At 46.8% G+C, this 23,121-nt stretch overlaps 1 protein-coding gene and 1 long non-coding RNA gene across 3 annotated transcripts in view; one reads left to right on the top strand and one right to left on the bottom strand.

Moving 5' to 3' along the window:
• The window catches only part of LOC120372363 (high density lipoprotein binding protein), a 94,992-nt gene that overhangs the window by 53,228 nt on the left and 18,643 nt on the right, over nucleotides 1-23,121 (bottom strand). Inside the window, exon 1 of one of the 2 annotated variants that reach the window (XM_039489399.1) lies at nucleotides 637-694. The exons of the other annotated variant lie outside the window; for it this stretch is intronic. The gene's annotated coding sequence lies outside the window, so the exon portion shown is untranslated. Of the gene's footprint in view, nucleotides 1-636; nucleotides 695-23,121 lie in introns of those variants that run through there. 2 annotated transcript variants of the gene reach the window in all.
• LOC120372365 lies at nucleotides 17,454-22,385 on the top strand. Its single transcript, XR_005584924.1, has 3 exons — nucleotides 17,454-17,500; nucleotides 20,475-20,530; nucleotides 22,244-22,385. It is a non-coding gene; the product is annotated as an uncharacterized LOC120372365 (long non-coding RNA).

Below are 23,121 nucleotides of genomic sequence, written 5' to 3'. Positions count from 1 at the left end.
CTGTATATCTACTGGTCCTCCCACGAGCACATTTTCACTTCTGCTGTTTTATGTTGCAGAGGCAAGGTCCATGCAGCTGGCTTGACACAGCACAAGTCCCAGGCAAAACAGAGAAACCCCCCTCGCCATTTCAGATTCCCTTATAGTTTAAGGTGCAACCAAAAATCAAACATATGTAAAGTCTCTGACCCTATTCCCTCCATGCAACTAAACACCACACCAATATTAAACAAGGCATTTCTAGTGTCTCCCTGGCCTGATTGCCAGAAAGCTGGACCCACATCCTCAACTTTTTAGGCTCTTAGCTTCCACTGATTTAAATGGGAGTTACAAGCCTAGATACCTTTGAGCATCAGAGCCTTATTTCCATCCATTTTCTCTGTGAAACGATAAGTCCTTTTTAAGGCTCTGAGTGCAACTAGCTTCAGCTACACCCAATTAGCTCTTGTGCAGGTAGGTAGCCTAGCGTTGCCCAGGTTACCCTCAGCGCAGGGAGGCACTGCCAGATGAAATCCCCATCTAGAAACCCCTACTGGGATTTATCTTCCTTTCTCCAAATCTCCATCTCATTGTCTGGCTCACTAGGGCATTCCTTAGGGACATACTGCATCATATCAGTGACAGGGGTCCACATACACCTATCACATTGTAGTTATCCACATGAAGTTCTAGTCTCTCAGACATTACAGGTTTGTGGATCTCCTCAACTGTATCCTTTGGAGGGAATCCTCGGGTGGCTTGGCTTTTTAACCATATGGCTCCAACTACAGAACAGCAACACACAGCATGAGATGGAGTGTGCCATCAGGCTTTGTGACAGAGGAGGTTCTAGAAGGGCCTATTATCACTGCCTCTACTTCTAGAGTGGAGATTTCTGTTGTGGGAAAAACCTTTCACAGGCTGTTCTCCTCAGAAGTATAAAAACTTCCATAGAGGGAGACAGCCTGTCGTCACCTCTCTCTCTCTCGATTTCCTGTGGGAGGATAAAGAGAAAAAGCTTCAGAGATGTTCTGAGGACTGTTGTGACCTATTTCCCTGTCCTCCCACTGCAACACCACCAGTGGGAGCAACCTGCCATGGTCACTATCCTTCCCAGGGCCGGTGCAAGGATGTTTCACACCCTAGGCGAAACTTCCACCTTGTGCTCCACCCTCCGCCCTGAGGCACCCCCCCCCCCGCCTCAGCTCACCCCTGCTACAAGGACGAGCACCCCGAGGCTGCTTCTCTTCTCCCGCCTCCCAGGCTTGCGGCACCTAAGTGACTGGCGCCGCAAGCCTGGGAGGCGGGAGAAGTGAAGCAGCTCACCCCTGCCCCGCCTCCTCCCCAAGCACACCGTGGCTGCTTCACTTCTCCCGCCTCCCAGGCTTGCGGCGCCAATCAGCTTAAGCGCCGCAAGCCTGGGAGGTGGGAGAAGTGAAGCAGCCATGGCGTGCTCGGAGAGGAGGCGGGGCAGGGGTGAGCTGGGGTGGGGAGTTCTCCTGTGTGCCACCCCGCCCCCCTCCTTGCTGCAGGCAGCCCTCCCCGTGTTCCCCTGCCCCAGCTCCCTCCACCTAAATGCCGGCGGCGACTGGGGCGGCCGAAGATCCAGTCGCTGCAGGCGCTGCCGAAGAAAATGGCACCCCCCAAATCCCAGTGCCCTAGGCGACCGCCTAGGTTGCCTAAATGGTTGCACCGGCCCTGTCCCTTCCCTCCACAGAGTTCTTGAAGGGTTGTTTAGAGCCTGTTCTTCTTACCATTCTCTGTCAGAGTGACCACATACTGAAAACAAGAAAACAGGCCATCTGTCATGGAGGCATGTAGACGGTGGGTTTGGTAGGGCCTGGCCAGGAGAGCTGATGCATCAGGGGAGAAGAGGGTGCCCGCTCATTCTGACATGCAATGCCCCACCTCTCCCTTCCCCGATACCCTGTGGATTTGGCTGCATAAAGAGAGGGAGACTGGCTTGAGGACTAGTGAGAAGAAGAGCCAACAACTAGGCATCATGGGAAAGATGTTAACTTGTGACAAATGGAACAGGCCTTGATGAGTACATATGCTCCAGCAACCTATTGTCAGTTTCCCTAGCTCAGCTGCAGCCAGCGCCTATATACGGCCAGTCTGAAGGAATGCACAGAAACTGACACAAAACAATGATGCAAAACCCTCAGGGACACTGGGTCAGGCCCTAAAAACAGGACATGTCATGACATTGTAAGAATGGAAAAATGGGGAGAAAGAAGCCTCTCCGAGCCCTGCTCTCCTTAGGAACAGAGATTTCTAGGAAGGGAAAAACTTGGCCCCTCAACTTCTGGTGCAAAGATGCTGGTCTTTCAAGCCACATTCACCCTCGGACAACCTGGGATCTTTCCAAGGGCTTTTCAAGCGTTTTCTGGTGTTGCAAGGGATGCATACTTTGTTTTGCAGCCAAGGACTGCAGGTCTTGTTTTGAATTCAACCCAAATGTGCTAAAAAGTGGTGAATATAAATGTATGATTCATTATATCGTAAGATTTCTAAAATGTAACTAGTAAGCACCCATAGTGTGCTCTGGGTGCTTATCCCACACACTGAAATCACAAAATAATGCAAGAGAACTGTCCATAAATATATCTACCTCAGTTGCATTAGAGAACAGAAAAAAAGATGGGCTTTACAGCATGCTCAAAAGGTTAACTCTAGGCTCTACAGCACAGATTCTCAAAAGTATTTAGGCTCCTAACATCCTAACATCCACTGAAATCAGTGGAAGTTAGAAGCCTAAATACCTTTGAGGATCTGGGCCCAGCAGACTAAGGAGGGAAGTGAGTTCCAAAACAGAGGACTAGTCATAAAGAACACCTTGCAAGTTCCCTCTCGTTTATATTGAGGGAGTTCCAGCTTTACCAGCTCTGCTGATCTCGATTTTGGCAGTACTAAGGCTGCGTTAGAAAGTACTTGTTTATTTCTTTTAGGCAGGCTACTGTTTTAAAAGAAGGTGGAAGGAGAACTCAGAATGAAGGCCTTACACAAGTCAGAGAATACTGAAACTCTCACAAGCAAAGCAAGTTACTCCATGGAGCCAATAATTAGTTTTCATGGTATACACTTAGATACATTGTTTATCACTGGAAGAAAACCTTTGATAAGGTTGTGATAATATAGATCACCATGAGGAGAATGGGGGGAAAGACAGAGAAAAAAGTAGTTTGCTGTAAAAAGTGACTCAGAGTTGCATAACAACATTCTATGCACTTCCTATATCAATGACTTCCAAACCAAATTTGCATCATTTACAACTGGATAGGAAAAAAGTTCTCACCGGAGATCTGGAAGTGAAGCTGTGTTCCTTCTGATTCATTCATCATCACCAGTAATAAAGATTCCATTGGCCAAATTCTGCCATAGGTTACACCTACACAACCCCACTGTCTACATTTGAGTGTAGGGCAGGGGTCGGCAACCTATGGCACGCATGCCAAAGATGACACGCGAGCCAAATTTTAATGGCACGCGGCTGCCTGCTGGGACTCCGTGTGCCATTAAAAATCCTGCCCGGCACAGCAAGCCGCGGTCCCGGGCTGGAGCACCGGGCTGACTGCAGCAAGCCGCTGGCCCCTCCCCCACCTTCTCCCCTCCCCTGGAGCCCTGCCGATGCGCGCACAGAGCTCTGGGGGCCGGGGCTGCGCGCTCCCACGGGACAGCGTTTGGCTCCGCAGGGAGGGAAAGACACTCCCCGCTCACCCGGAACCCTGCAGCCGCGTGTGTAGCGCTCTGAGGGGCGAGGCTGTGCGCTCCCGCGGGGTAGTGTATCTAGCTCTGCTTGGAGCCTCAAGGTAAGGGGTCCGGGGCTGGGGTGTGTGTGGATAAGGTGGGGGGGCAGTCAGGGGATAGGGTGGGTTGGATAGGGGTGGGTCCTGGGGGTGACTAGGGAGGGGTCTCTGGAGGGCAGTCAGGAGCGGGGGTGGATCGGGGCCAGGGCAGTCAGGGGACAGGGAGCAAGGAGGGTCCTGGGGGCAGTTAGGGTGGGGGTCTCTGGATGGGGTGGTTAGGGGCAAGGACCTGGGGGTTGGATGAGTCAGAAGTTCAGGGTGGGGCTGTCAGGAGGCGGGGGTGTGGAGAGGGGTTGTGGCAGGCAGGGAGTAGCAGGAGGGTTGTATGGGTCGAGAGTTCTGGGGGTCCTGTCAGGGGGCAGGGGTGTGGATAAGGGTTGGGGCAGTCAGGGGACAGGTAGGGGGTGGGGTCCTAGGGGGGCCGTCAGGGGACAAGGAGCAGGGAGGCTTAGATAAGGGATGGGGCCCTGGGGAGCAGTTAGGGGCAGGGGTCCCAGAAGGGGGTAGGCAGGGGACAAGGAGCGAGGGAGTTGGGGGTTCTGAGGGGGGCAGTCACCCAGCCCTCTGCCCTGAGCACCGCACCCCCCCACACACCCCAGGCCCCTGCCCTCGGCCCTGTACCTCCCTCATACACACCCAGACCTCTGCTTGACTTCTTCACCACCACCCCCACGACCCCAGCCCTGACTCTGGCACCCCCACACATACCCAGCCCCCCACACCTGATGCACCCCCCACATCCCCACCCTCACCCTGAGCACCAAACTGGAGCTCCTGCACACACACACCCACATTCCCACCTGCACCCTTCGCATCATATGGGAGTTGCCCAGGTAAGTGCCCCACACCCAAACCTCCTGCCCCAACCCTGAGCCCCCTCCCTCATTCTAGCTCCTGGCCAGACCCTTCACTCCCAGCCCTGTGCTCAGTGCACTCCCACCCTCAGCTCAGTGCAGAGAGAGAGGAAGAAAATGGACCAGAACGAGGGAGAAGGTAGGTACCCACTGTATGTGGGCAGGGCTGGGACCCCAGACTGGCAGCGAGCTGAGTGGATCTGGCAATCAGGATCCCGGCTGGCAGGAGCCGGCGGAGGGAACCCCTGAGTGGCAGTGGGCTGAGCCGCTCAGCCCACTGCCGGTCTGGGGTCCCAGCCGCTGGCCCCGCACAGCCTGCTGCCGGTCTGGGGTTCTGGCTGCCGGACCCTTGCCAGCTAGGGTCCCGGCTGCAGGCCCTGCTCAGACTGCTGCCGGCCTAGGTGAAGAGAACCCCAGAGCAGCAGCGGGCTGAGCAGGCCGGAGGCATAAGATCAACATTTTAATTTAATTTTAAATTAAGCTTCTTAAACATTTAGAAAACCTTGTTTATTTTACAATACAACACTAGTTTAGTTATATAATATATAGACTTATAGAGGGAGACCTTCTAAAAAATATTAAAATGTATTACCGGCACATGAAACCTTAAATTAGAGTGAATAAATGAAGACTTGGCACAGCACTTCTGAAAGGTTGCTGACCCTTGATGTAGGGGCAGGTTTGTATCTCTAAATGGTGCTCCTGTTGAATGGAAAAGCACCCATACCTGAGCCTAATATGAATGAATAGCCTGATCCTAACCAAGTAGTTTTATAAAGAAGTTCCCATTACCATAGTAAGAAAGCTGACCAAAGAGTCTGAGATCAGGGTGAATTTGTGAGACTATTTAACCTGACTGGGCTTCTCTGTCTATCAGCCTATAAGCAATGCAGTGTCCTTATAGTATCACTGAATGCTCCACAAAAAAGGCCAAGCAAAATAGGTTTGAAAAATTAAAGTAACTTATTGGTTTGGAAAGCATTCTAAAGTGAGCAGGACAGATAAGAGCAACCCCCATCTGAAGAAAGAAGAACTGCAGCAAGTTGGGGTGTAGGTGGTCATGATTTACCTATGGTAAAGTGAGAGGAAGCATTGTGTAGTGGTGTGACTAAGTGGGGGATTTACTTAGTGTTTTGCATTAATATGGTGTGTGCCTCTTTGTGCATGTTTAACAAGAGGGTGTTCGTTGTTGCAGAAGGTCAAGTCTGACTACGCATAGCAGCCTGGACCCCGGACAACAGCCAGGACCCTGTAGAATTTAGCAACCAGTTACCTGGAGTCCTACCCCATCTTGGGAGCAAGCCAGTTCTGGCCAGTGGGAGGACAAAGGGCTGAGGAGAGAGGGCCCCCATGATCTGACTAGCCGATTCTGGCCAGTGGGAGCAAAGGATGGAAGAGAGGGCCCAGGTGATCTATTTGCCCAGGACCAAAGACAAAGGATGGAGGAGGGGCTGTTGGGAAGGTGATATATATAGGATGGTCGGCTGGAAGGACGTGGCTTCTGGACTGGGGACAGAGGGCAGCCTGAGCCAACTGGACGCTGGACAGACCCAGATGGACAGGCTTGAGGGCCCTGAGAACTTTTTGTGCTGTGTCCAGACATACAGTAAACCCTTCTGTTTTACGTTGGCTGAGAGTCATTGCAATCTAGAGATCAGGGTTGCGTTGCTCCCTCTGAGTATGGAGGTCCTGGGGGTCCAAAGCGAATAGACTTCCTGAGGGGACTCATGGAGACAGACAGGTGTGCTGAAGGCTCAGAGAGGTGGGGTTCCAGGAGGCGGTGGAGCTCAGGGCTTAACCCCCAAGAGAGAAAGTGACTCCCAACAAGTGCTATCACACACTAAAGGAGGTTCCTCCCAGGGAACGTACAGAGCTGAGAGTGCACAGGTCCCGTGAGACCATGACAAGTGGTTAATGCAAAAGGCAGAGTCAGGAGACGTGAAGTCCATTTCCAACTCTGCCGTGACTTTCTGTATTGGCTTGGGAAAGGCTCAACTTCTGTGTCTCAGTTTCACCAGCTATAAAAAAGGAGAAGATAATCCTTATCTACCTCACAGATTGTGATTTAATTACAGGTTGTACAGCACTCTGTTCTTTGGATGGAAGATATCATAGAAGAACAAAGTTATTATATGTGGCTAGAGAGAGAAAGAGGAAAGTCAGCGGAGAGCCCATTCTAAATGGATTTGCAAAGCAAGAGAAAGCAGCAGATGCTGTGTGTGAGATAGTCCTGCCATTTAACGCAAGAGAGCAATCTGGCTGCTGTTTTATATTAATTTGGATTTTAGACACTAAGGATTTGGGAACACCAAAGCAGAAACTACTATAGTTAAAATGGGGTGTAATTAAATACAAGTAAGGATTTCAGCACAGGGATGACTCTCTAGTAGCATTTTCTAGCAATATTCCAGAGATGTTAATAGGCAGACTTATGAATCAGGGAGATATGGAAAAAGATTGCCATGCCTAAGGAAAACTCCAGGATTCTGGTCTGTATTAAGGGGAAATGCTTGTCAAACAGAAGGGACAAAGAAAGGAAGCATTCGTTTGTGGAAAGTTATATTGCTTCACTATAAGTTAAGAGCTGATAGAGTCAAGAATGGGAGAAGAAGCTTTCAGAAAATGAGTCACATGAAAAATAGATTTAATTTTTATCTGGGTAGAAGTAATGGCATAGGGTAGCAGGAGGGGGGAAAGTCACAGGAATTCAAGAAAATTGAAGTTTATGCTATTCAAATCTTCCCACAATTTTTGCTGTTTTCTGCAGATTACATTTTCCCCTTTAATAAATACTGTTTTAGCTGTTCATCTTGCAAAGAGACCCTTCGTAATGGAGCTGCAGTATTGTTCTTCTTTCTGTTAAGCCAACACTGCAGAAAAACTGTCTCCAGCCAATAATTAGCAGAAAGGTGTGTTTCAAAGCGAAGTTGGTAGCTTGCATTTTTAAGCAACAGTTCCACAAGAAATGAGTATTGGGCTGATGTCACAGAACAAAACATGGTCTTTCTGCTCAACATCCACCACTTATTTCCACTTTCTCAGTTTCTGGGATTGTTTATTCATTAAGAATATAAGAGCAGCCATACTGGGTCTGACCAAAGGTCCATCTAGCCTAGTATCCTGTCTCCTGACAGTGGGCGATGCCAGGTGCCACAGAGGGAATGAACAACACAGGCAATCATAAAGTGATACTTTCAAATGGGATTTGTATCCCATCCTGCATTGGCTGGTAAACTGATGTTCTTATCCATTCATCCTTGCAATGTTTCTTGTTTCCCTAATTCCCTTCTAGCAATTGTAATTTAGAATGAACATGTGGTACTTTTTTATATGCTGTTGCCAGAAGGTGCAGTAAATATCACATAGCATGAGACTACTAGGGTCTCGCAGCCTATACCTTTTCTTCTGGAGGCTAAGTGTGATCTCTCTGCTATCTCCTGGCACAGATCTGGGGAGTGAAAAAACAGGGTCCATATCTTAGCGTGGGGTCTCCTAATGTGCTGCCTGATACACATACTGTACAAGCACCCCCTGCTGATGCTTTACAAAGCAGATCTATCTAAGAGGACCAGTTTACAGCATTTTTAAAAGACCATAACCCTCACTGACTTGATTTAGGTAATTAAGTATGAGCAACCACTGCAACAAACTGTGAAAGAGCAAAGAAAAATGCCAAGAGATTACAGAAAGACACCACAGATAGACAAGGAGAAGGGAGGAAGGACAAAGAGTTAACTCCACAGTGGAAGGAACAATAGAAAGCTTCCACTACAAAGGAGTGATTAGAGAGGTATTGAGGATTAAAATATGGAAATTGTGAAGAGGGACAGATTTTTATCTAGTTTAGAGACTATGATGCGGGGTACTATAGAAAAATCTAATGTGGTTCTTTTCAGCTCTTTAAAACAGTAATAATATTGAGGGCTGTCAAGCAATTAAAAAAATTGTGATTAATTGCACAATTAAATTAATTGCGATTAATCATGCTATTAACAATAGAATACCATTTATTTAAAATATTTTTGGATGTTTACTACATTTTCAAATATATTAATTTCAATTACAACACAATAGAAAGTGTACAGTGCTCACTTTATAGTTACTTTTTATTACAAATACTTGCACTGTAAAAAAAATGTATTTTTCAATTCACCTCATACAAGTACTATAGTGCAATCTTATGAAAGTTGAACTTACAAATGTAGAATTATATACAAAAAACTTACATTAAAAATAAAACAATGTAAAATTTTAGAGCTTACAAGTCCACTCAGTCCTACTTCTTGGTCAGCCAATTACTCAGACAAACAAGGCTGGTTACAATTTCCAGCAGATAATACTGCCTGCTTCTTGTTTACGTCACCTGAAAGTGAGAAGAGGCATTCATGTGGCATTGTTGTAGCTGGCGTTGCAAGATATTTACGTGCCAGATGCGCTACAGATTCATATGTCCCTTCATGTTCAACCACCATTCCAGAGGACATGCTTACATACTGATGATGGGTTCTGCTTGATAATGATCCAAAGCAGTGCAGACCGACATGTTCATTTCCATCATTTGAGTCAGGTGCCACCAGCAGAAGGCTGATTTTCTTTTTTTGTGTTTCAGATTCTGTAGTTTCCACATCAGAGTGATGCTCTTTTAAGAGTGGTAGCCGTATTAGTCTGTATCAGCAAAAACAATGAGGAGTCCTTGTCAAGAACTCCTCATTGTTTTTGCTCTTTTAAGACTTTTAAAAGCATGCTCTACACCTTGTCCCTCTCAGATTTTGGATGACACTTCAGATTCTTAAATCTTGGTTCGAGTGCTGTAGCTATTTTTAGAAATCTCACATCAGTACCTTCTTTATATTTTGTCAAATCTGCTGTGCAAGTGTTCTTAAAACGAACATGTGCTGGGTCATCATCTGAGACTGCTATAACATGAAATATATGTAAAAGCAACAAAGAATCCTGTGGCACCTTATAGACTAACAGACGTTCTGCAGCATGAGCTTTCGTGGGTGAATACCCACTTCTTCAGATGCAAGAATACGAAAGCATGAGCTTTCGTATTCACCCACGAAAGCTCATGCTGCAGAACGTCTGTTAGTCTATAAGGTGCCACAGGATTCTTTGTTGCTTTTACAGATCCAGACTAACACGGCTACCCCTCTGATACATGAAATATATGCAGAATGCGGGTAAAACAGAGCATGAGAGAGACAATTCTCCCCTCATGGAGTACAGTCACAAATTTAATTGATGCATACTTTTTTTTTTAAACGAGTATTATCAGCATGGAAGCCTCTCCTCTGGAATGGTGGCCGAAGCATGGAAGGGGCATACAATGTTTAGCATATCTGGCACATAAATACCTTGCAACGCCGGCTACAAAAGTGCCATGTGAACACCTGTTCTCACTTTCAGGTGGCATTGTAAATAAGAAGCAGGCAGCAGTATTCCCCATCAATGAAAACAAACTTGTTTGTCTTAGCAATTGGCAGAATAAGACACAGGACTGAGTGGACTTGTAGCCTCTGAAGTTTTACACTGTTTTGGTTTTGAGTGCAGTTATGTAACCAATAAATAAATCTGCATTTGTAAGTTACACTTTCACAATAAAGAGATTGCGCTTCAGTACTTGTATGAGGTGAATTGAAAAATACTATTTCTTTTGTTTCAGTTTTACAGTGCATATATTTTTAATAAAAAATAATATAAAGTGAGCACTATGCACTTTGTATTGTGTCGTAATTGAAATCAATATTGAAAATGTAGGAAAACATCCAAAAATATTTAATAAATTTCAATTGCTAGTCTATTGTTATAAGTGCAATTAATCACAATTTTTTTTTAATCACGATTAATTTTTTTGAGTTAATTGCGTGAGTTAACTGCGATTAATTGACAGTCCTAATAATATTGTATCCAGTGTTGCAAGAAAATCTGAAGAGGTGGCAAGTCTCAAAAATATTTGATGTTTTTCTTAAAGCCCCAGCTGCTAGAGTCATGTGATTACATGAGACTCTCAGCTGTTTGTGTTGTTAAGTTTCTAGCTGTCTTGGTTATAGATAAAAGCTTGAAAGTGTGAACTGTAAAAGCTCAAAAATCAGAAGGCAAATATAAGCACAGTGTTGTCCTGGTCCATAAATAGGGCTCCTTGGTGCGATAGTAATACAAATAATAAATAACAAAATAAGTCCCAATTTTTAAAAATCATTTTTATGCCAATCTCATTATTGGGGGGTGGGGGGGGGGGAAGGGGAGGCTCATGACTTTTGACCACTTGGGATTGGCAATACTGGGTCTGAAAAGACTATAACAAGTGTCTAGTTACAATGCCAATTTTTTTAAGCAATGATGGGACCGTAGCTATTTAAGCATAGCCTTCTCTTCATCCTAACCATTGCTATCCATGGTGCATGTGTAAACCACACACCTCCTGGATGTGGTGTGGTGTTCTGTCCCATCTAGTGGCACCGAGAGAGACAGAGAAAGAGAGAAATGAGTTTGCTTTACAGCCTTAGCTAACAACCAGTTGGCTTTTAGGTCATGCAGTAGAGGTTCATGATATAAGTTCCCAGAGGTCCCAGGTTCGATCCCGCCCACCGATGACTGGGGTCTGTCGACGTTACACATGCCCCAGAGGCTTACTATGTCCACATACAAGCACTAATTCCTAATCTCTACTAATCCAAAAAAGAGTTTCTCCATGTGTTAGATGCAGTTATAGTATGGCAATCTAAACTGGCAGTAAAGAAACCAGACTGATTCTTTCTCACAAAGCTGCAAGGGCCCTCTAAGCTAGCTGTGGTGGAAGAGAGAAAGCTTTGAGTACTGTGGCAAAGTTCCTCCTCTCCTCTAGTAGGTCCTGCGCTTATTGGCGGATTTCCTCCCCTCAGTGGTCTTCCCCTTGGATGAAACCCACAGTCTGGATCACCTCCTCCTATGTCTGATTAGGAGTAGCGAGGCTTGGGGGGGGAAACTGGGCCCGCCCTCTACTCCGGGTTCCAGCCCAGGGCCCTGTGAATTGCAGCAGTCTCTATAGTGCTACTTGTAACCGCTGCTTGACCGCTACAGCTCCCTGGGCTACTTCCCCATAGCCTCCTTCAAACACCTTTCTTATCCTCACCATAGGATCCTCCTGGTGTCTGATACTGCTTGATTGTATGGTGTTTCCTCAATCCTCCAGTAGTACACCCTCTCAGTTCTTAGTTCCTTGTGTCTCTGGCTCCCAGCTCCTCATACGCCCTTCCTTCCTCTGGCTCCTCCTCCTTGACTGGAGTGAGCTCCCCTTTTTATACCAGGTGCCCTGATTAGCCTGCCCTGATTGATTGGAGCACCTGCAGCCAATGTAGCTCTCTCCGGTGCCTTCTCGAAAGTTCTTAATTGGCCCCAGGTGCCTTAATTACCCTGGAGCAACTGCCATTTTGGTTCCCATGGTACTAGGGATTTGCTTAGCCTGGGGCTAACATACCTGTTCCTGAGTACTTTCCTGTAGCCATCCAGCCTTGCTCCATCACATATCCCCCCGCCCCTCTGCTCAAACACCATAGGGTTGGGCAACTTGGGACGCCAGGCAGTGTGCTCGCGAAAGACCATCAGCGTTGCCGTGGTAGCATCCAGCCCTATGCCGTATGCGGAACTGGAATGGTTGGAGGGATAAGAACCACCTGGTGACCCTTGCATTCTTCTCCCTATTTCTCTGCATCCATTGAAGGGGTGCATGGTCCGTCACAAGAGTAAACCGTCGGCCTAAGAGGTAATAACGCAGTGTCTCCATGGCCCATTTGACAGCAAGGCATTCTCTCTCGACTACTGCATACTTCCGTTCTCGTGGGAGCAGCTTTCTGCTTAGGCAGAGAATCGGGTGTTCTTCATCTCCAATCATTTGGGACAGAACTGCCCCCAACCCCACCTCAGAGGCATCTGTCTGTAAAATAAATTCCTTGGTAAAGTCCGGGGCTATGAGTACGGGGTCATTACAGAGGGCTGTCCGAAGGTCTACAAATGCCCCTTCTGCAGCGTCGGTCCACTTCACCATGTCTGGACCTCGAGCCTTCACCAGATCCATTAGAGGACTTGCCCTACTGGCGAAGTGGGGAATAAACCGTCGGTAGTAGCCTACCACGCCTAGGAATGCACAGACCTGCTTCTTTCGGGTCGGCCGGGGCCAGTTTTGAATCGCTTCTAGTTTATTAGTTTGGGGCTTCACTATACCTCTTCCTACAATATATCCCAGGTACCTAGCCTCTGCTAGTCCTATGGCACACTTAGCAGGATTAGCGGTGAGGCCAGCCCGCCTTAAGGTGCGTAGCACTGCCTCAACTTTCTCCAAGTGGGTTCCCCAGTCTGGCGTATGGATGACGACATCATCTAGGTATGCAGCTGCATAACTAGTATGGGGGCGCACCAGCTTATCCATGAGGCGCTGGAATGTGGCTGGGGCCCCATGTAACCCAAAAGGGAGGACAGTGTACTGGAATAGCCCATCAGGGGTGAAGAACGCTGTCTTTTCTTTCGCTTCTTTGGTCAGGGGAATCTGCCAATACCCTTTTGTCAGATCCAGTGTAGTCAAGAAACGAGCGCTACCCAGTCGGTCAACCAGTTCGTCAATGCGTGGTATGGGGTATGCATCAAACTGGGATACTTCATTCAGTCGGCGAAAGTCATTACAGAATCTCGTGGTACCATCCGGTTTGGGCACTAGAACAATTGGACTGCACCACTGACTGTAGGATTCTTTGATAACGCCTAATTCTAACATTTTCTTTACTTCGGCCTTGATTTCTTCTCTTTTGGCTGCTGGGATTCGGTAGGGTCTCAGTGTTATTTTGGCTTCGGGGATCGTGCGGATATGGTGATAGGTCTCAGTCGTCCGCCCCGGTTTTGTAGAGAATACATCTCGGTTACAATTAATCATGTCGGCTGCCTCGATCTTTTGGATTGGCATCAAGTCGGGTGATATCTTCACTTGCTCATGTAGGTTATCCTCCTGAGGAAGAGTCTCCCGGGTGACTAAGCATGCCTCTCGGTCCTGCCAAGGTTTTAGAAGATTGATGTGGTAAATTTGCTCCGGTTTCCTGCTGCCTGGCTGCCGTACCTTATAGTTTACCTCTCCCACGGCTTCAATCACTTCATAGGGTCCCTGCCACTGGGCCAACAGCTTGCTTTCTGCTGTGGGCACAAGGACCATTACTCGATCCCCTGGTTGGAACCGTCGAAGCTTTGCTTGGTGGTTATAATGGGTCCGTTGGGTCTCCTGAGCTTTTTCCAAGTGTTCTCGTACAATGGGTGTAACTTGGTCTATCCGATCCCTCATCTGTAGTACATGCTCAACTATGTTCCTTCCGGGATTTGGCTCCTCTTCCCAGGCTTCTCTGGCTATATCCAATATGCCTCAGGGGTGGCGCCCATATAGTAGTTCGAATGGAGAGAAGCCTGTGGAGGCTTGTGGAACTTCCCGGATGGCAAACATGAGGTAAGGCAATAGGGTATCCCAGTCTTTCCCATCCCGGCTCACCACTTTTCTGATCATGGCCTTGAGGGTCCTACTGAACCTTTCCACAAGGCCGTCTGTTTGTGGGTGGTATACAGAGGTCCGTAGGGCTTGTACATGGAGCAACGAACAGAGATCTTTCATCAACTTAGACACGAAAGGTGTCCCTTGATCAGTCACCATCTCTTTGGGTAGCCCAACCTGGGAAAATATCTGTACTAGCTCCTTAGCTATTGTCTTGGAGGCTGTGTTGTGTAGGGGGACAGCTTCCGGGTATCGGGTTGCATAGTCTAGTACAACCAGCACATGTTGGTGGCCCCGAGCTGTCTTCTCTAGGGGCCCAATCAGATCCATGGCTATGCGTTTAAATGGTACCTCTATTATTGGAAAAGGTATCAAAGGGGCCCGTAAGTGTGGGCGAGGGCTATGTAGCTGACACTCTGGACAAGAGGTGCAGTATTGCCTGACATCTTCATGTACTCCTGGCCAGAAGAACCTCCGCAGGATCCTGGCCTGGGTTTTCTCTACCCTTAAGTGTCCTCCAAACAGGTGACTGTGGGCGAGGTTCAATATGGCTTTTTGATGTTTTCGGGGCACCAGAAGTTGATGCATCTCCTGCTCCTGCATTTGCATCACATGGTACAGGAGATCTTTCTTCACTATAAAGTAGGGTACTGGACCTTGGACCTTCCCTTCCACTGCTATCCCATCTATCTCAGCCACCTCTTTCCTGACGTTATCATATCTGGGGTCCTCTGCCTGGTCCCGTCCGAATGTCTCTCTCCCAGGACTACCCTGCCTGAGCTCCGAGGGGCCAGCTTCTGCTTCTTCCAATGGCCTGTCGCCATCATGGCTGGGGCCAGCCTCTAGCTCACCTTCCGTGTTGGTAGTTTCTCTGTTGGCTGCTCGTGCCCATCTGCCTACTAGCGCAGTCTTCTGGCCCTGGGTCAGGATCTGGGTTCCCAAAGCCTTCGCGGCCCTCCTTTCTTTTTTTGTCTTCCGGGCCTTTTGGGGGGCTGAGAATAGATCCTGAGAAAACATGGGGGGTTGACATTCCCCCAATGATGAGTCGCTGCCAACAGGGTCTCCACTTCCCTGCAGCCTCTCAGGAGGAAGTAAATTATCAAACCCTGGATAGTCTCTCACAATAACTACAGGATATGGGAGTTTAGGAACAATGCCCACTGTCACCTCAATGGGGTTCCCCTGAACCTCCAGTGGGATGGTGGGGTATTGGCTCATGGCCCCATGCACATGTCTCTGCTACACGTTTGACTTGTAGCAGCTGGCTACTTTTTACTAGCTTACCCGATATAAGGGTGATAGCACTCCCTGAGTCCACCAGTGCTGTAGTCTCTGTTCCACTTATCTTCACTGGCCTGGTGTAGTTATGTGGGGCTAATGCAACGCCCGCAAGGTGGATAAGGGAGCATGGGACTTCCCAATCCCCCAAGTTGCATTGCATAGGTTCTTCGGTGCTGGGACACTGTGCTGCTATGTGTTCCCACTCCCCACATGCATAATATTTATAACTGTTTCTAGTCAGTCTCCCATCATGTGGGCTAGGGGGTTTAGTCCCAGGGTTTCCTCCACTCAGGCCTTCTGGAGTCTGTGGGTTTTCAGCCCCCCTCTTCCTCCACCTAAGACTCCCCAGGGGTTTGGCTGTCCCTCCTTCCCGGGTTGGGTGTTTGCTACGGAAGGGGCTTTCCTTGCGTAGTTGGGTCAATTCTCTGGCTGTCATGCGTCTTTCTACCAGCGTGATCATCTCATCATAGGTGCACAGATCGTTCTGGCCTACCCATTTGCAGAGATCTGGTGGCAGTGCCCTCATGTACTGGTCGATGACCAGAACCTCTAGTACCTCTTCCGGACTCCGGGATTCTGTTTGCAACCATTTTCGTGCAAGATGGATGAGGTCATATAATTGGGACCGCGGGGTTTTGTCTTCCCGGTACCTCCACTCATGATACCGCTGGGGCCGTACTGCGGATGTTACCCCAGATCTGGCCAAGATTTCTGCCTTCAGCTGGGAGTAGTCTGCTGCAGCTTCTTCAGGCAGATCATGGTAGGCCTTCTGGGCCTCCCCACACAGGAATGGGGCAAGGATGCCAGACCACTGATCTCGAGGCCAGGCCTCCCGTAGGGCTGTCCTCTCAAAGGCCAGAAGGTATGCCTCTACATCATCTTCTTTTGTCATTTTCTGCAGCCAATGGTTAGCCCGTATGAGCCGTGTCCCATCATGCCCATGGTTCATTTCTGCAAGGATCTTTACCTGGCTTACCAGTTCCTGCAACATAGCTCGGTCTTGAACAGCTTGGTCCATCAGCAGGCGGTTAGTTTCTTGCTGCAGCCGTACTGCTTCTTGCTGGGCAGCTGCCTGGACATGGGTAGCCTCCTGCTGGGCCGCCGTGGCTTGTATCAGTGCCCGTACTACATCATCCATTGTGGTAACAAATTGTAAACCCCCCCGCCTTTTTTTTTTGGTGTTTTTAAATCACCCTCCTTCTTCCGCCGCACTGTGCACACCAAATATCCCACTCCTGACACCAGTTGTGGCAAAGTTCCTCCTCTCCTCTAGTAGGTCCTGCGCTTATTGGCGGATTTCCTCCCCTCAGTGGTCTTCCCCTTGGATGAAACCTACAGTCTGGATCACCTCCTCCTATGTCTGATTAGGAGTAGCGAGGCTTGGGGGGAACCCGGGCCCGCCCTCTACTCCGGGTTCCAGCCCAGGGCCCTGTGAATTGCAGCAGTCTCTATAGTGCTACTTGTAACCGCTGCTTGACCGCTACAGCTCCCTGGGCTACTTCCCCATAGCCTCCTTCAAACACCTTTCTTATCCTCACCATAGGATCCTCCTGGTGTCTGATACTGCTTGATTGTATGGTGTTTCCTCAATCCTCCAGTAGTACACCCTCTCAGTTCTTAGTTCCTTGTGTCTCTGGCTTCCAGCTCCTCATACGCCCTTCCTTCCTCTGGCTCCTCCTCCTTGACTGGAGTGAGCTCCCCTTTTTATACCAGGTGCCCTGATTAGCCTGCCCCGATTGGCTGCAGGTGCTCCAATCAATGTAGCTCTCTCTGGTGCCTTCTAGAAAGTTCTTAATTGGCCCCAGGTGCCCTGATTAGCCTGCCCTGATTGGCTGCAGGTGCTCCAATCAATGTAGCTCTCTCTGGTGCCTTCTAGAAAGTTCTTAATTGGCCCCAGGTGCCTTAATTACCCTGGAGCAACTGCCATTTTGGTTCCCATGGTACTAGGGATTTGCTTAGCCTGGGGCTAACATATCTGTTCCTGAGTACTTTCCTGTAGCCATCCGGCCTTGCTCCATCACAGTACAGCTAGTCACACTATTTGTTACCAATAATATTTGTTATGGATTGAGGTTAGTGAATCATTCCTGATCTCATCCTGATCTTCTTCAAATGTATTTATTCACTAAAGAATTTGGAATTTATGAATAATTTTTCAGCCTGTGTTACTAACTGTTCACGTTGACTAGTCATTATTTGTGGTCACACATGCAGCACTCTGTATTGTTTCTGCTCCCTGGTGGATAACCAAAACGTTTACTGCACTATCCATTGTGGGTTTTTAGACAACAGTGGAGTTCAAATTTGTGAAACTTCCAGGATTCACAAACTTTTTTTAAAAATTAAATACTTGGTAGCTATCCGCGTCCTTGTGACACGGCCCAATCAATGACAGCCCACTGCACTCAACACTTTAATATGAAAATATTTATGAATCAGGGTGGGTTTTTTTTTTTTAAACTCCTCTTTGGCCAACTCTACTTTTAAGCAATGCACCAGTCCCTCCTCAGACTCAGAGATCCCCTCAAACACATGCCTCTCATTCTACATAGTAACTGGTGAACTCTTAGTTGTGAACCTATAAGCATATGTAACAATAGGCCTAATGTAATTTGTACTTTAAATTTAAACATGGTATTTTCACTCTGCCTGGCCAGTGATATCCCCTTTCTCTGTGGCTTTCCGTTCAATAGCTGTTAAACAAGTTTAAGTCCAACTTTATCTCTTACTGTCATAACTGTAAAGGGAAGGGAACAGCCCTCCTGTGTACAATACTATAAAATCCCTCCTGGCCACAGACCTTTTACCTGTAAAGGGTTAAGAAGCTCAGGTAACCTGGTTGACACTTGACCCAAAGGACCAATAAGGGGACAAGATACTTTCAAATCTTGGTGGGGGGGAAGGCTTTTATTTGTGTGCTTTTGTTTTGGGGGTTGTTAGCTCTTGGGACTAAGAGGGACCAGACATCAATCCATGCTCTCCAAATCTTTTTGAACCAGTCTCTCATATTTCAAACTTGTAAGTAACAGCCAGGCAAGGCATGTTCATTTTAATCTTTGTTTTCTCAACTTGTAAATGTTCCTTTTTGCTAGGAGGATTTACCTCTGTTTGCTGTAACTTTGAACCTAAGGCTAGAGGGGGTTCCTCTCAGCTCTATGAATCTGATTACCCTGTAAAGTTATTTTCCATCCTGATTTTAGAGAGATGATTTTTACCTTTTTTTTTTTAATTAAAAGCCTTCTTTTTAAAAACTTGATTATTTTTCCCTTGTTTTAAGATCCAAGGCGGTTGGATCTGCACACACCAGGAATTGGTGGGGGGAAAGGAGGGGGAATGGTTAATTTCTCCTTGTTTTAAGATCCAAGGGTTTGGATCTGTGTTCACCAGGAACTTGGTGGAGAAGTCTCTCAAGGCTACTGGGAGGGAGATAGTCTGGGGGGAAGGTAGACAGAGTTTCCCAAATAACTCTTAAAGGATTTTGGTGGTGGCAGTAAAACCAGATCTAAGCTGGTAATTAAGCTTAGAGGTTCTCATGCAGGTCCCTACATCTGTACTCTAAAGTTCAGAGTGGGGAAGGAACCTTGACACTTACAAACAGAGATAAATACAAATCGGTACATACATGAGCAACTGATACAATTAGGGCCTGATCTGAATAGGTACAGAGCACCCCCAGTTCCCTTTGAGACTACCAGGGCTGGCTCAAAAAGGGTGCCCAGCCTGCAATGCCCCCAGGGAGATGGTGAGAGAGACACACACAAAGAAAGTTCCCCTTTGGGCTCCAAACAGGACTGCCACTGGGTCAAAGAGGAACACTGACAAATGCAGTTAAGTAGTTCCTGGCACCTTCCTCTGTCCAGGGATGCTTTGCTGTCCCCAGTTAGGGCTTTCTCTGATCCCACCTCTGCAGCTGCTGCCTCTCTTAGGCCATTTCCTTCATCTGACTCCATCCCTTCCCTCCTGCATTCTTTCACCCTCCTCCCTCATGCCCCCATGGCCTGTCCTTGCCCTGCTGCTACATCCTTCCCACATAGTTTCTCTTCTACCTTGAGCCTAAAAAAAAGGCTTGTCTTTGATTCATTTTAGAAGATGCATAGAATATACAGGTTTAATTCTAAGCACATAGGAGTGCATGGATGGTTATGTAGGAGGGGCCTCAATTCTGGGGAATTGCAGGTGACCTGGAAGTGCTTGAACCAGCTCAAGCTAGTGGATGTTGTGAATGCTCAGCACCTCTCAGACACAGATTTTAATTAGAAGTTTCATACAAACCACCGCAAATTCTGTTGGAAAAGATGTGGAGAGACTGATATTAGCATAGGCCTCGCTCATGCGAGCTATTTACTCATACGCCAAACCTACTCTGCCATTTGCTGAAAGCTGCTATGTGTTTGATGAAATCATGCCACGAGTCACATTAGTTCTATGAAAATAAGCTATTTCTACTCCAAACGTTGTTGACTGTTGACTGTTCCTTCAAGATAAAGGAAAGATGATGCTTGGCTCTTTGATTACGGTCACGCGTTTGAGATACCTGCGTTAATTTTGAGCGTGAAAGCACTATTACTGAGTAAAAAGAGAGTTGCAGACAAATAATTATAAGTCTACTACTTCAAGAAGAATCTGAGGTTGGTTTACAGCAAGTCGCCCTCTAAGACAATAATGGCCAAAGAACTGACATGATTTCAACTCTTTCTTGTTAAGGTGTAGTGTTTAGTTACTGAGGAAATACCTTGCTAGATACATAGCTACTATGTAACAGCAGAATTTAGCTCTTGTGCAAAACAAGCCTAATTTCTGTGATTTTTGCATTCACTGATATTAAGTGCTGAAAGATGTGGATATGTGGTATACATATTGATTCTGTCTATGTATGCTTCATTCTGAGAACCACCTGCAACACTTATAACATTCTTCCCTCTAAGGGAAAGCAGAGCATCACTGGAAAACAAGTCCAGACGCTGGAATTCTTACAACTAAGAGGGCAAAAATCTGGTCTTATTTCCACTTTTCATGCATAGATAACAAATCTGTTTTACTTTACAGTAATCCAGCCGCACTCTTTATCAAGAGAGGTCCCCTCCACAATACAAAACAATCAAGTAGGTGGATTTACAGAAGTTTTATTTCTTGATTTCTTTCAGCTACTGAAGTGGTAGCCAAAATCCCCCCAAGTACAACCTCTCCCCTGAAATTAACCCATAAACATCTTTCCCTCTCTCCCCCTCCCCTTGGATTTCTTCCAGCATTTCTTTTTTTTGGATATCTCTCTGCATCTCTCTACATTCAGTAGCCCTCTAAGCTGGACATGGCTCCTTTCATCAGCCTTTGCTGTTGAATAAAGAGTGACAAATGACATGCTTCCACCAGGGGCAGAGCATACTGCCTCAGCAATATAATCAGCGTCTATGTATACAGAGAGAGAGACCAAGGTCAGCCCTACATGCTGCTGCTATTAGAACACAAGACCTAGTCTAGTGTTTCTCAAATGCGACCACCAGAGGCTTTTCTTGCAGCCACAGCCTCCTGAGTGGTGATTGGAAGGGAGGGGGGGGGGGGAGAAAAAGAGTACTGGCCCCTGTCCCAGGGCCACCAGAAGTGATTGGGTCCTGTTCCCATCTGGAGCTAGAAACACAGGAGGAGCAGGCAGCCAGTGTGAGTTTCCCACCTTCCTGAGGGCAGAGGGGCTTGGGCTTTCGGCTTCAGATCTGGGGTGGTGGGTGGCAAGCTCCAGGCATGGGGCTTCGGGCTCCAGCTGTGTGGTGGTGGGCTCTGTTCACTGGCCCCAGGCTCACAACTGCCCCCTCAGCCCCACTGCCTCCTCCGGCTCTCATCCATCGCCCCTGGCCCCCACTGCCTCCCTATCCACCTCCCCATCCAGGGCTTAATTTGTCCCCCAGCTTGCCAGGGCTGAGTAAATCTGCTGTGAAAAGTGATATTTGTATGTTTAATATCTCTTTTCACTGCCTCCCAGTTAGCTAGCAAGTCTGATTCTGGGAAAAATGCTATTAACAAACATATAAATATCACTTTTCACAGCAGCAGGCTTACTAGCGAGCAAATCTTAAAAAATAAAATGCTATGCATGTTCTTGTCTTGTGGTGGTTTTTTTTTTGTTGGTTTCTATTCTGTTTATGTCCAGTAAAGAATAGAAACAACTGTACGTTATTATTACTGAGTTTGAAGGGAAAAAAAGAAAAAACCAAACAACTCTACATAAATAAATTACAGTGATATGGACATGTATATTTGCATATTTATTTGTTTTTCCTAAAATTAGTTAAGTATTTTAGGAAAAACTGTCAGAGTGGCCACCAGCAAGAGTTGGTGGCCACACGCTGAAGCCACCAAAAAATGTGTTGTGTGAGAATTCCTGACCTAGTCCCTCCATCCCTGTCTGTCTGTGTGCCTTTCCGACATGCCTGTGCTGATACCCCTGCAGAGTACAGCGTGGTAACAACAGTCCCAGACTCCTAATCCAACAGTTGCTGGAAGGCCAATTACATGAACCCAGTTAAGTATCTCTTTGATAAGAGCATTGCTAGGAAAATGATAATTACAACAGCAATTAGAGACGAGGAAAGAGAGAGACTAAAGATTAGGACCATTTTGTTTTTTAAGAAGTTGAAGTTTTTAGAAGAGAGACGTTGATCTTCCTCTTACCTCATGTATCTCGTAGCAGGAACTAATGATTTATATTTCCCAATAATGAGATGAGCATACAATAAATTGTGATATATTTAAATCAAAAGTTTACCTGTGAACTCACTGCTGCAAAGCATTACTACATCCAATACTATTTTGAACTTCCACAGTAATTTTGATCAAAGGATGAACAATAGCTATCTTCACATCTTGAAAATGCACCTGACGTACTACAAGTCAGAAGACTGAATTTACTAGTCAAAGACAAGGAGGTTGCCACCAGCCATGTCCAGAGATGGCCATCTGATAAGATACCCAACACCCTGCTACTTTCAGGTACACGGAATGATGTTGGCATTTATATTATGCTGCTTAAGGCAATACCAGAATCTGTATAGCTGGAAAGAAACTTTACAGAAGGCCTGGGTTAAGTAGAAAGAGCAAGTATCAGAGGGGTAGCCGTGTTAGTCTGGATCTGTAAAAGCAGCAAAGAGTCCTGTGACACCTTATAGACTAACAGACAAATTGGAGCATGAGCTTTCGTGGGTGAATACCCATTTCGTCGGATGCATTCACCCACGAAAGCTCATGCTCCAATACGTCTGTTAGTCTATAAGGTGCCACAGGACTCTTTGTAGAAAGAGCAGCCTCTTCAGGTTTAATGTAGAGCACAAATTCTTGTTGTAGAAAAAACACAAAACAAACAAAACCCATCACAGACTGGTCACATTGTCTTCATGCAAATTAAATCCTTAAACACACAAAAATCCTCCAACAACCCAGAACTTTCCAAAAGCATAGAAAATCTTCCCTACTTAGATCATTTCTTTCTCTAGTACCATAGCAATAAATTTCTTTCACTGAAACAAAGCTTTTTAAATCTGTCCCACTACAGTCACAACATGTGAGCTGTGGGGCACTGACTCATAAGTGCAGTGAAGGGAAACAGGAAAAAAAAATAGAGTAAGGGAGTTTTAATTTAAGATCCTTTGGGAAACATGTTAGTTTAACTTACAAAAACAGCTTCAGAAGAAACAAACAAGCCTTC

Source organism: Mauremys reevesii, linkage group 9, assembly GCF_016161935.1.
Source record: "Mauremys reevesii isolate NIE-2019 linkage group 9, ASM1616193v1, whole genome shotgun sequence".
Classification (NCBI taxonomy): domain Eukaryota; kingdom Metazoa; phylum Chordata; order Testudines; family Geoemydidae; genus Mauremys; species Mauremys reevesii.
This window is presented reverse-complemented; position numbering and strand designations above follow the sequence as displayed.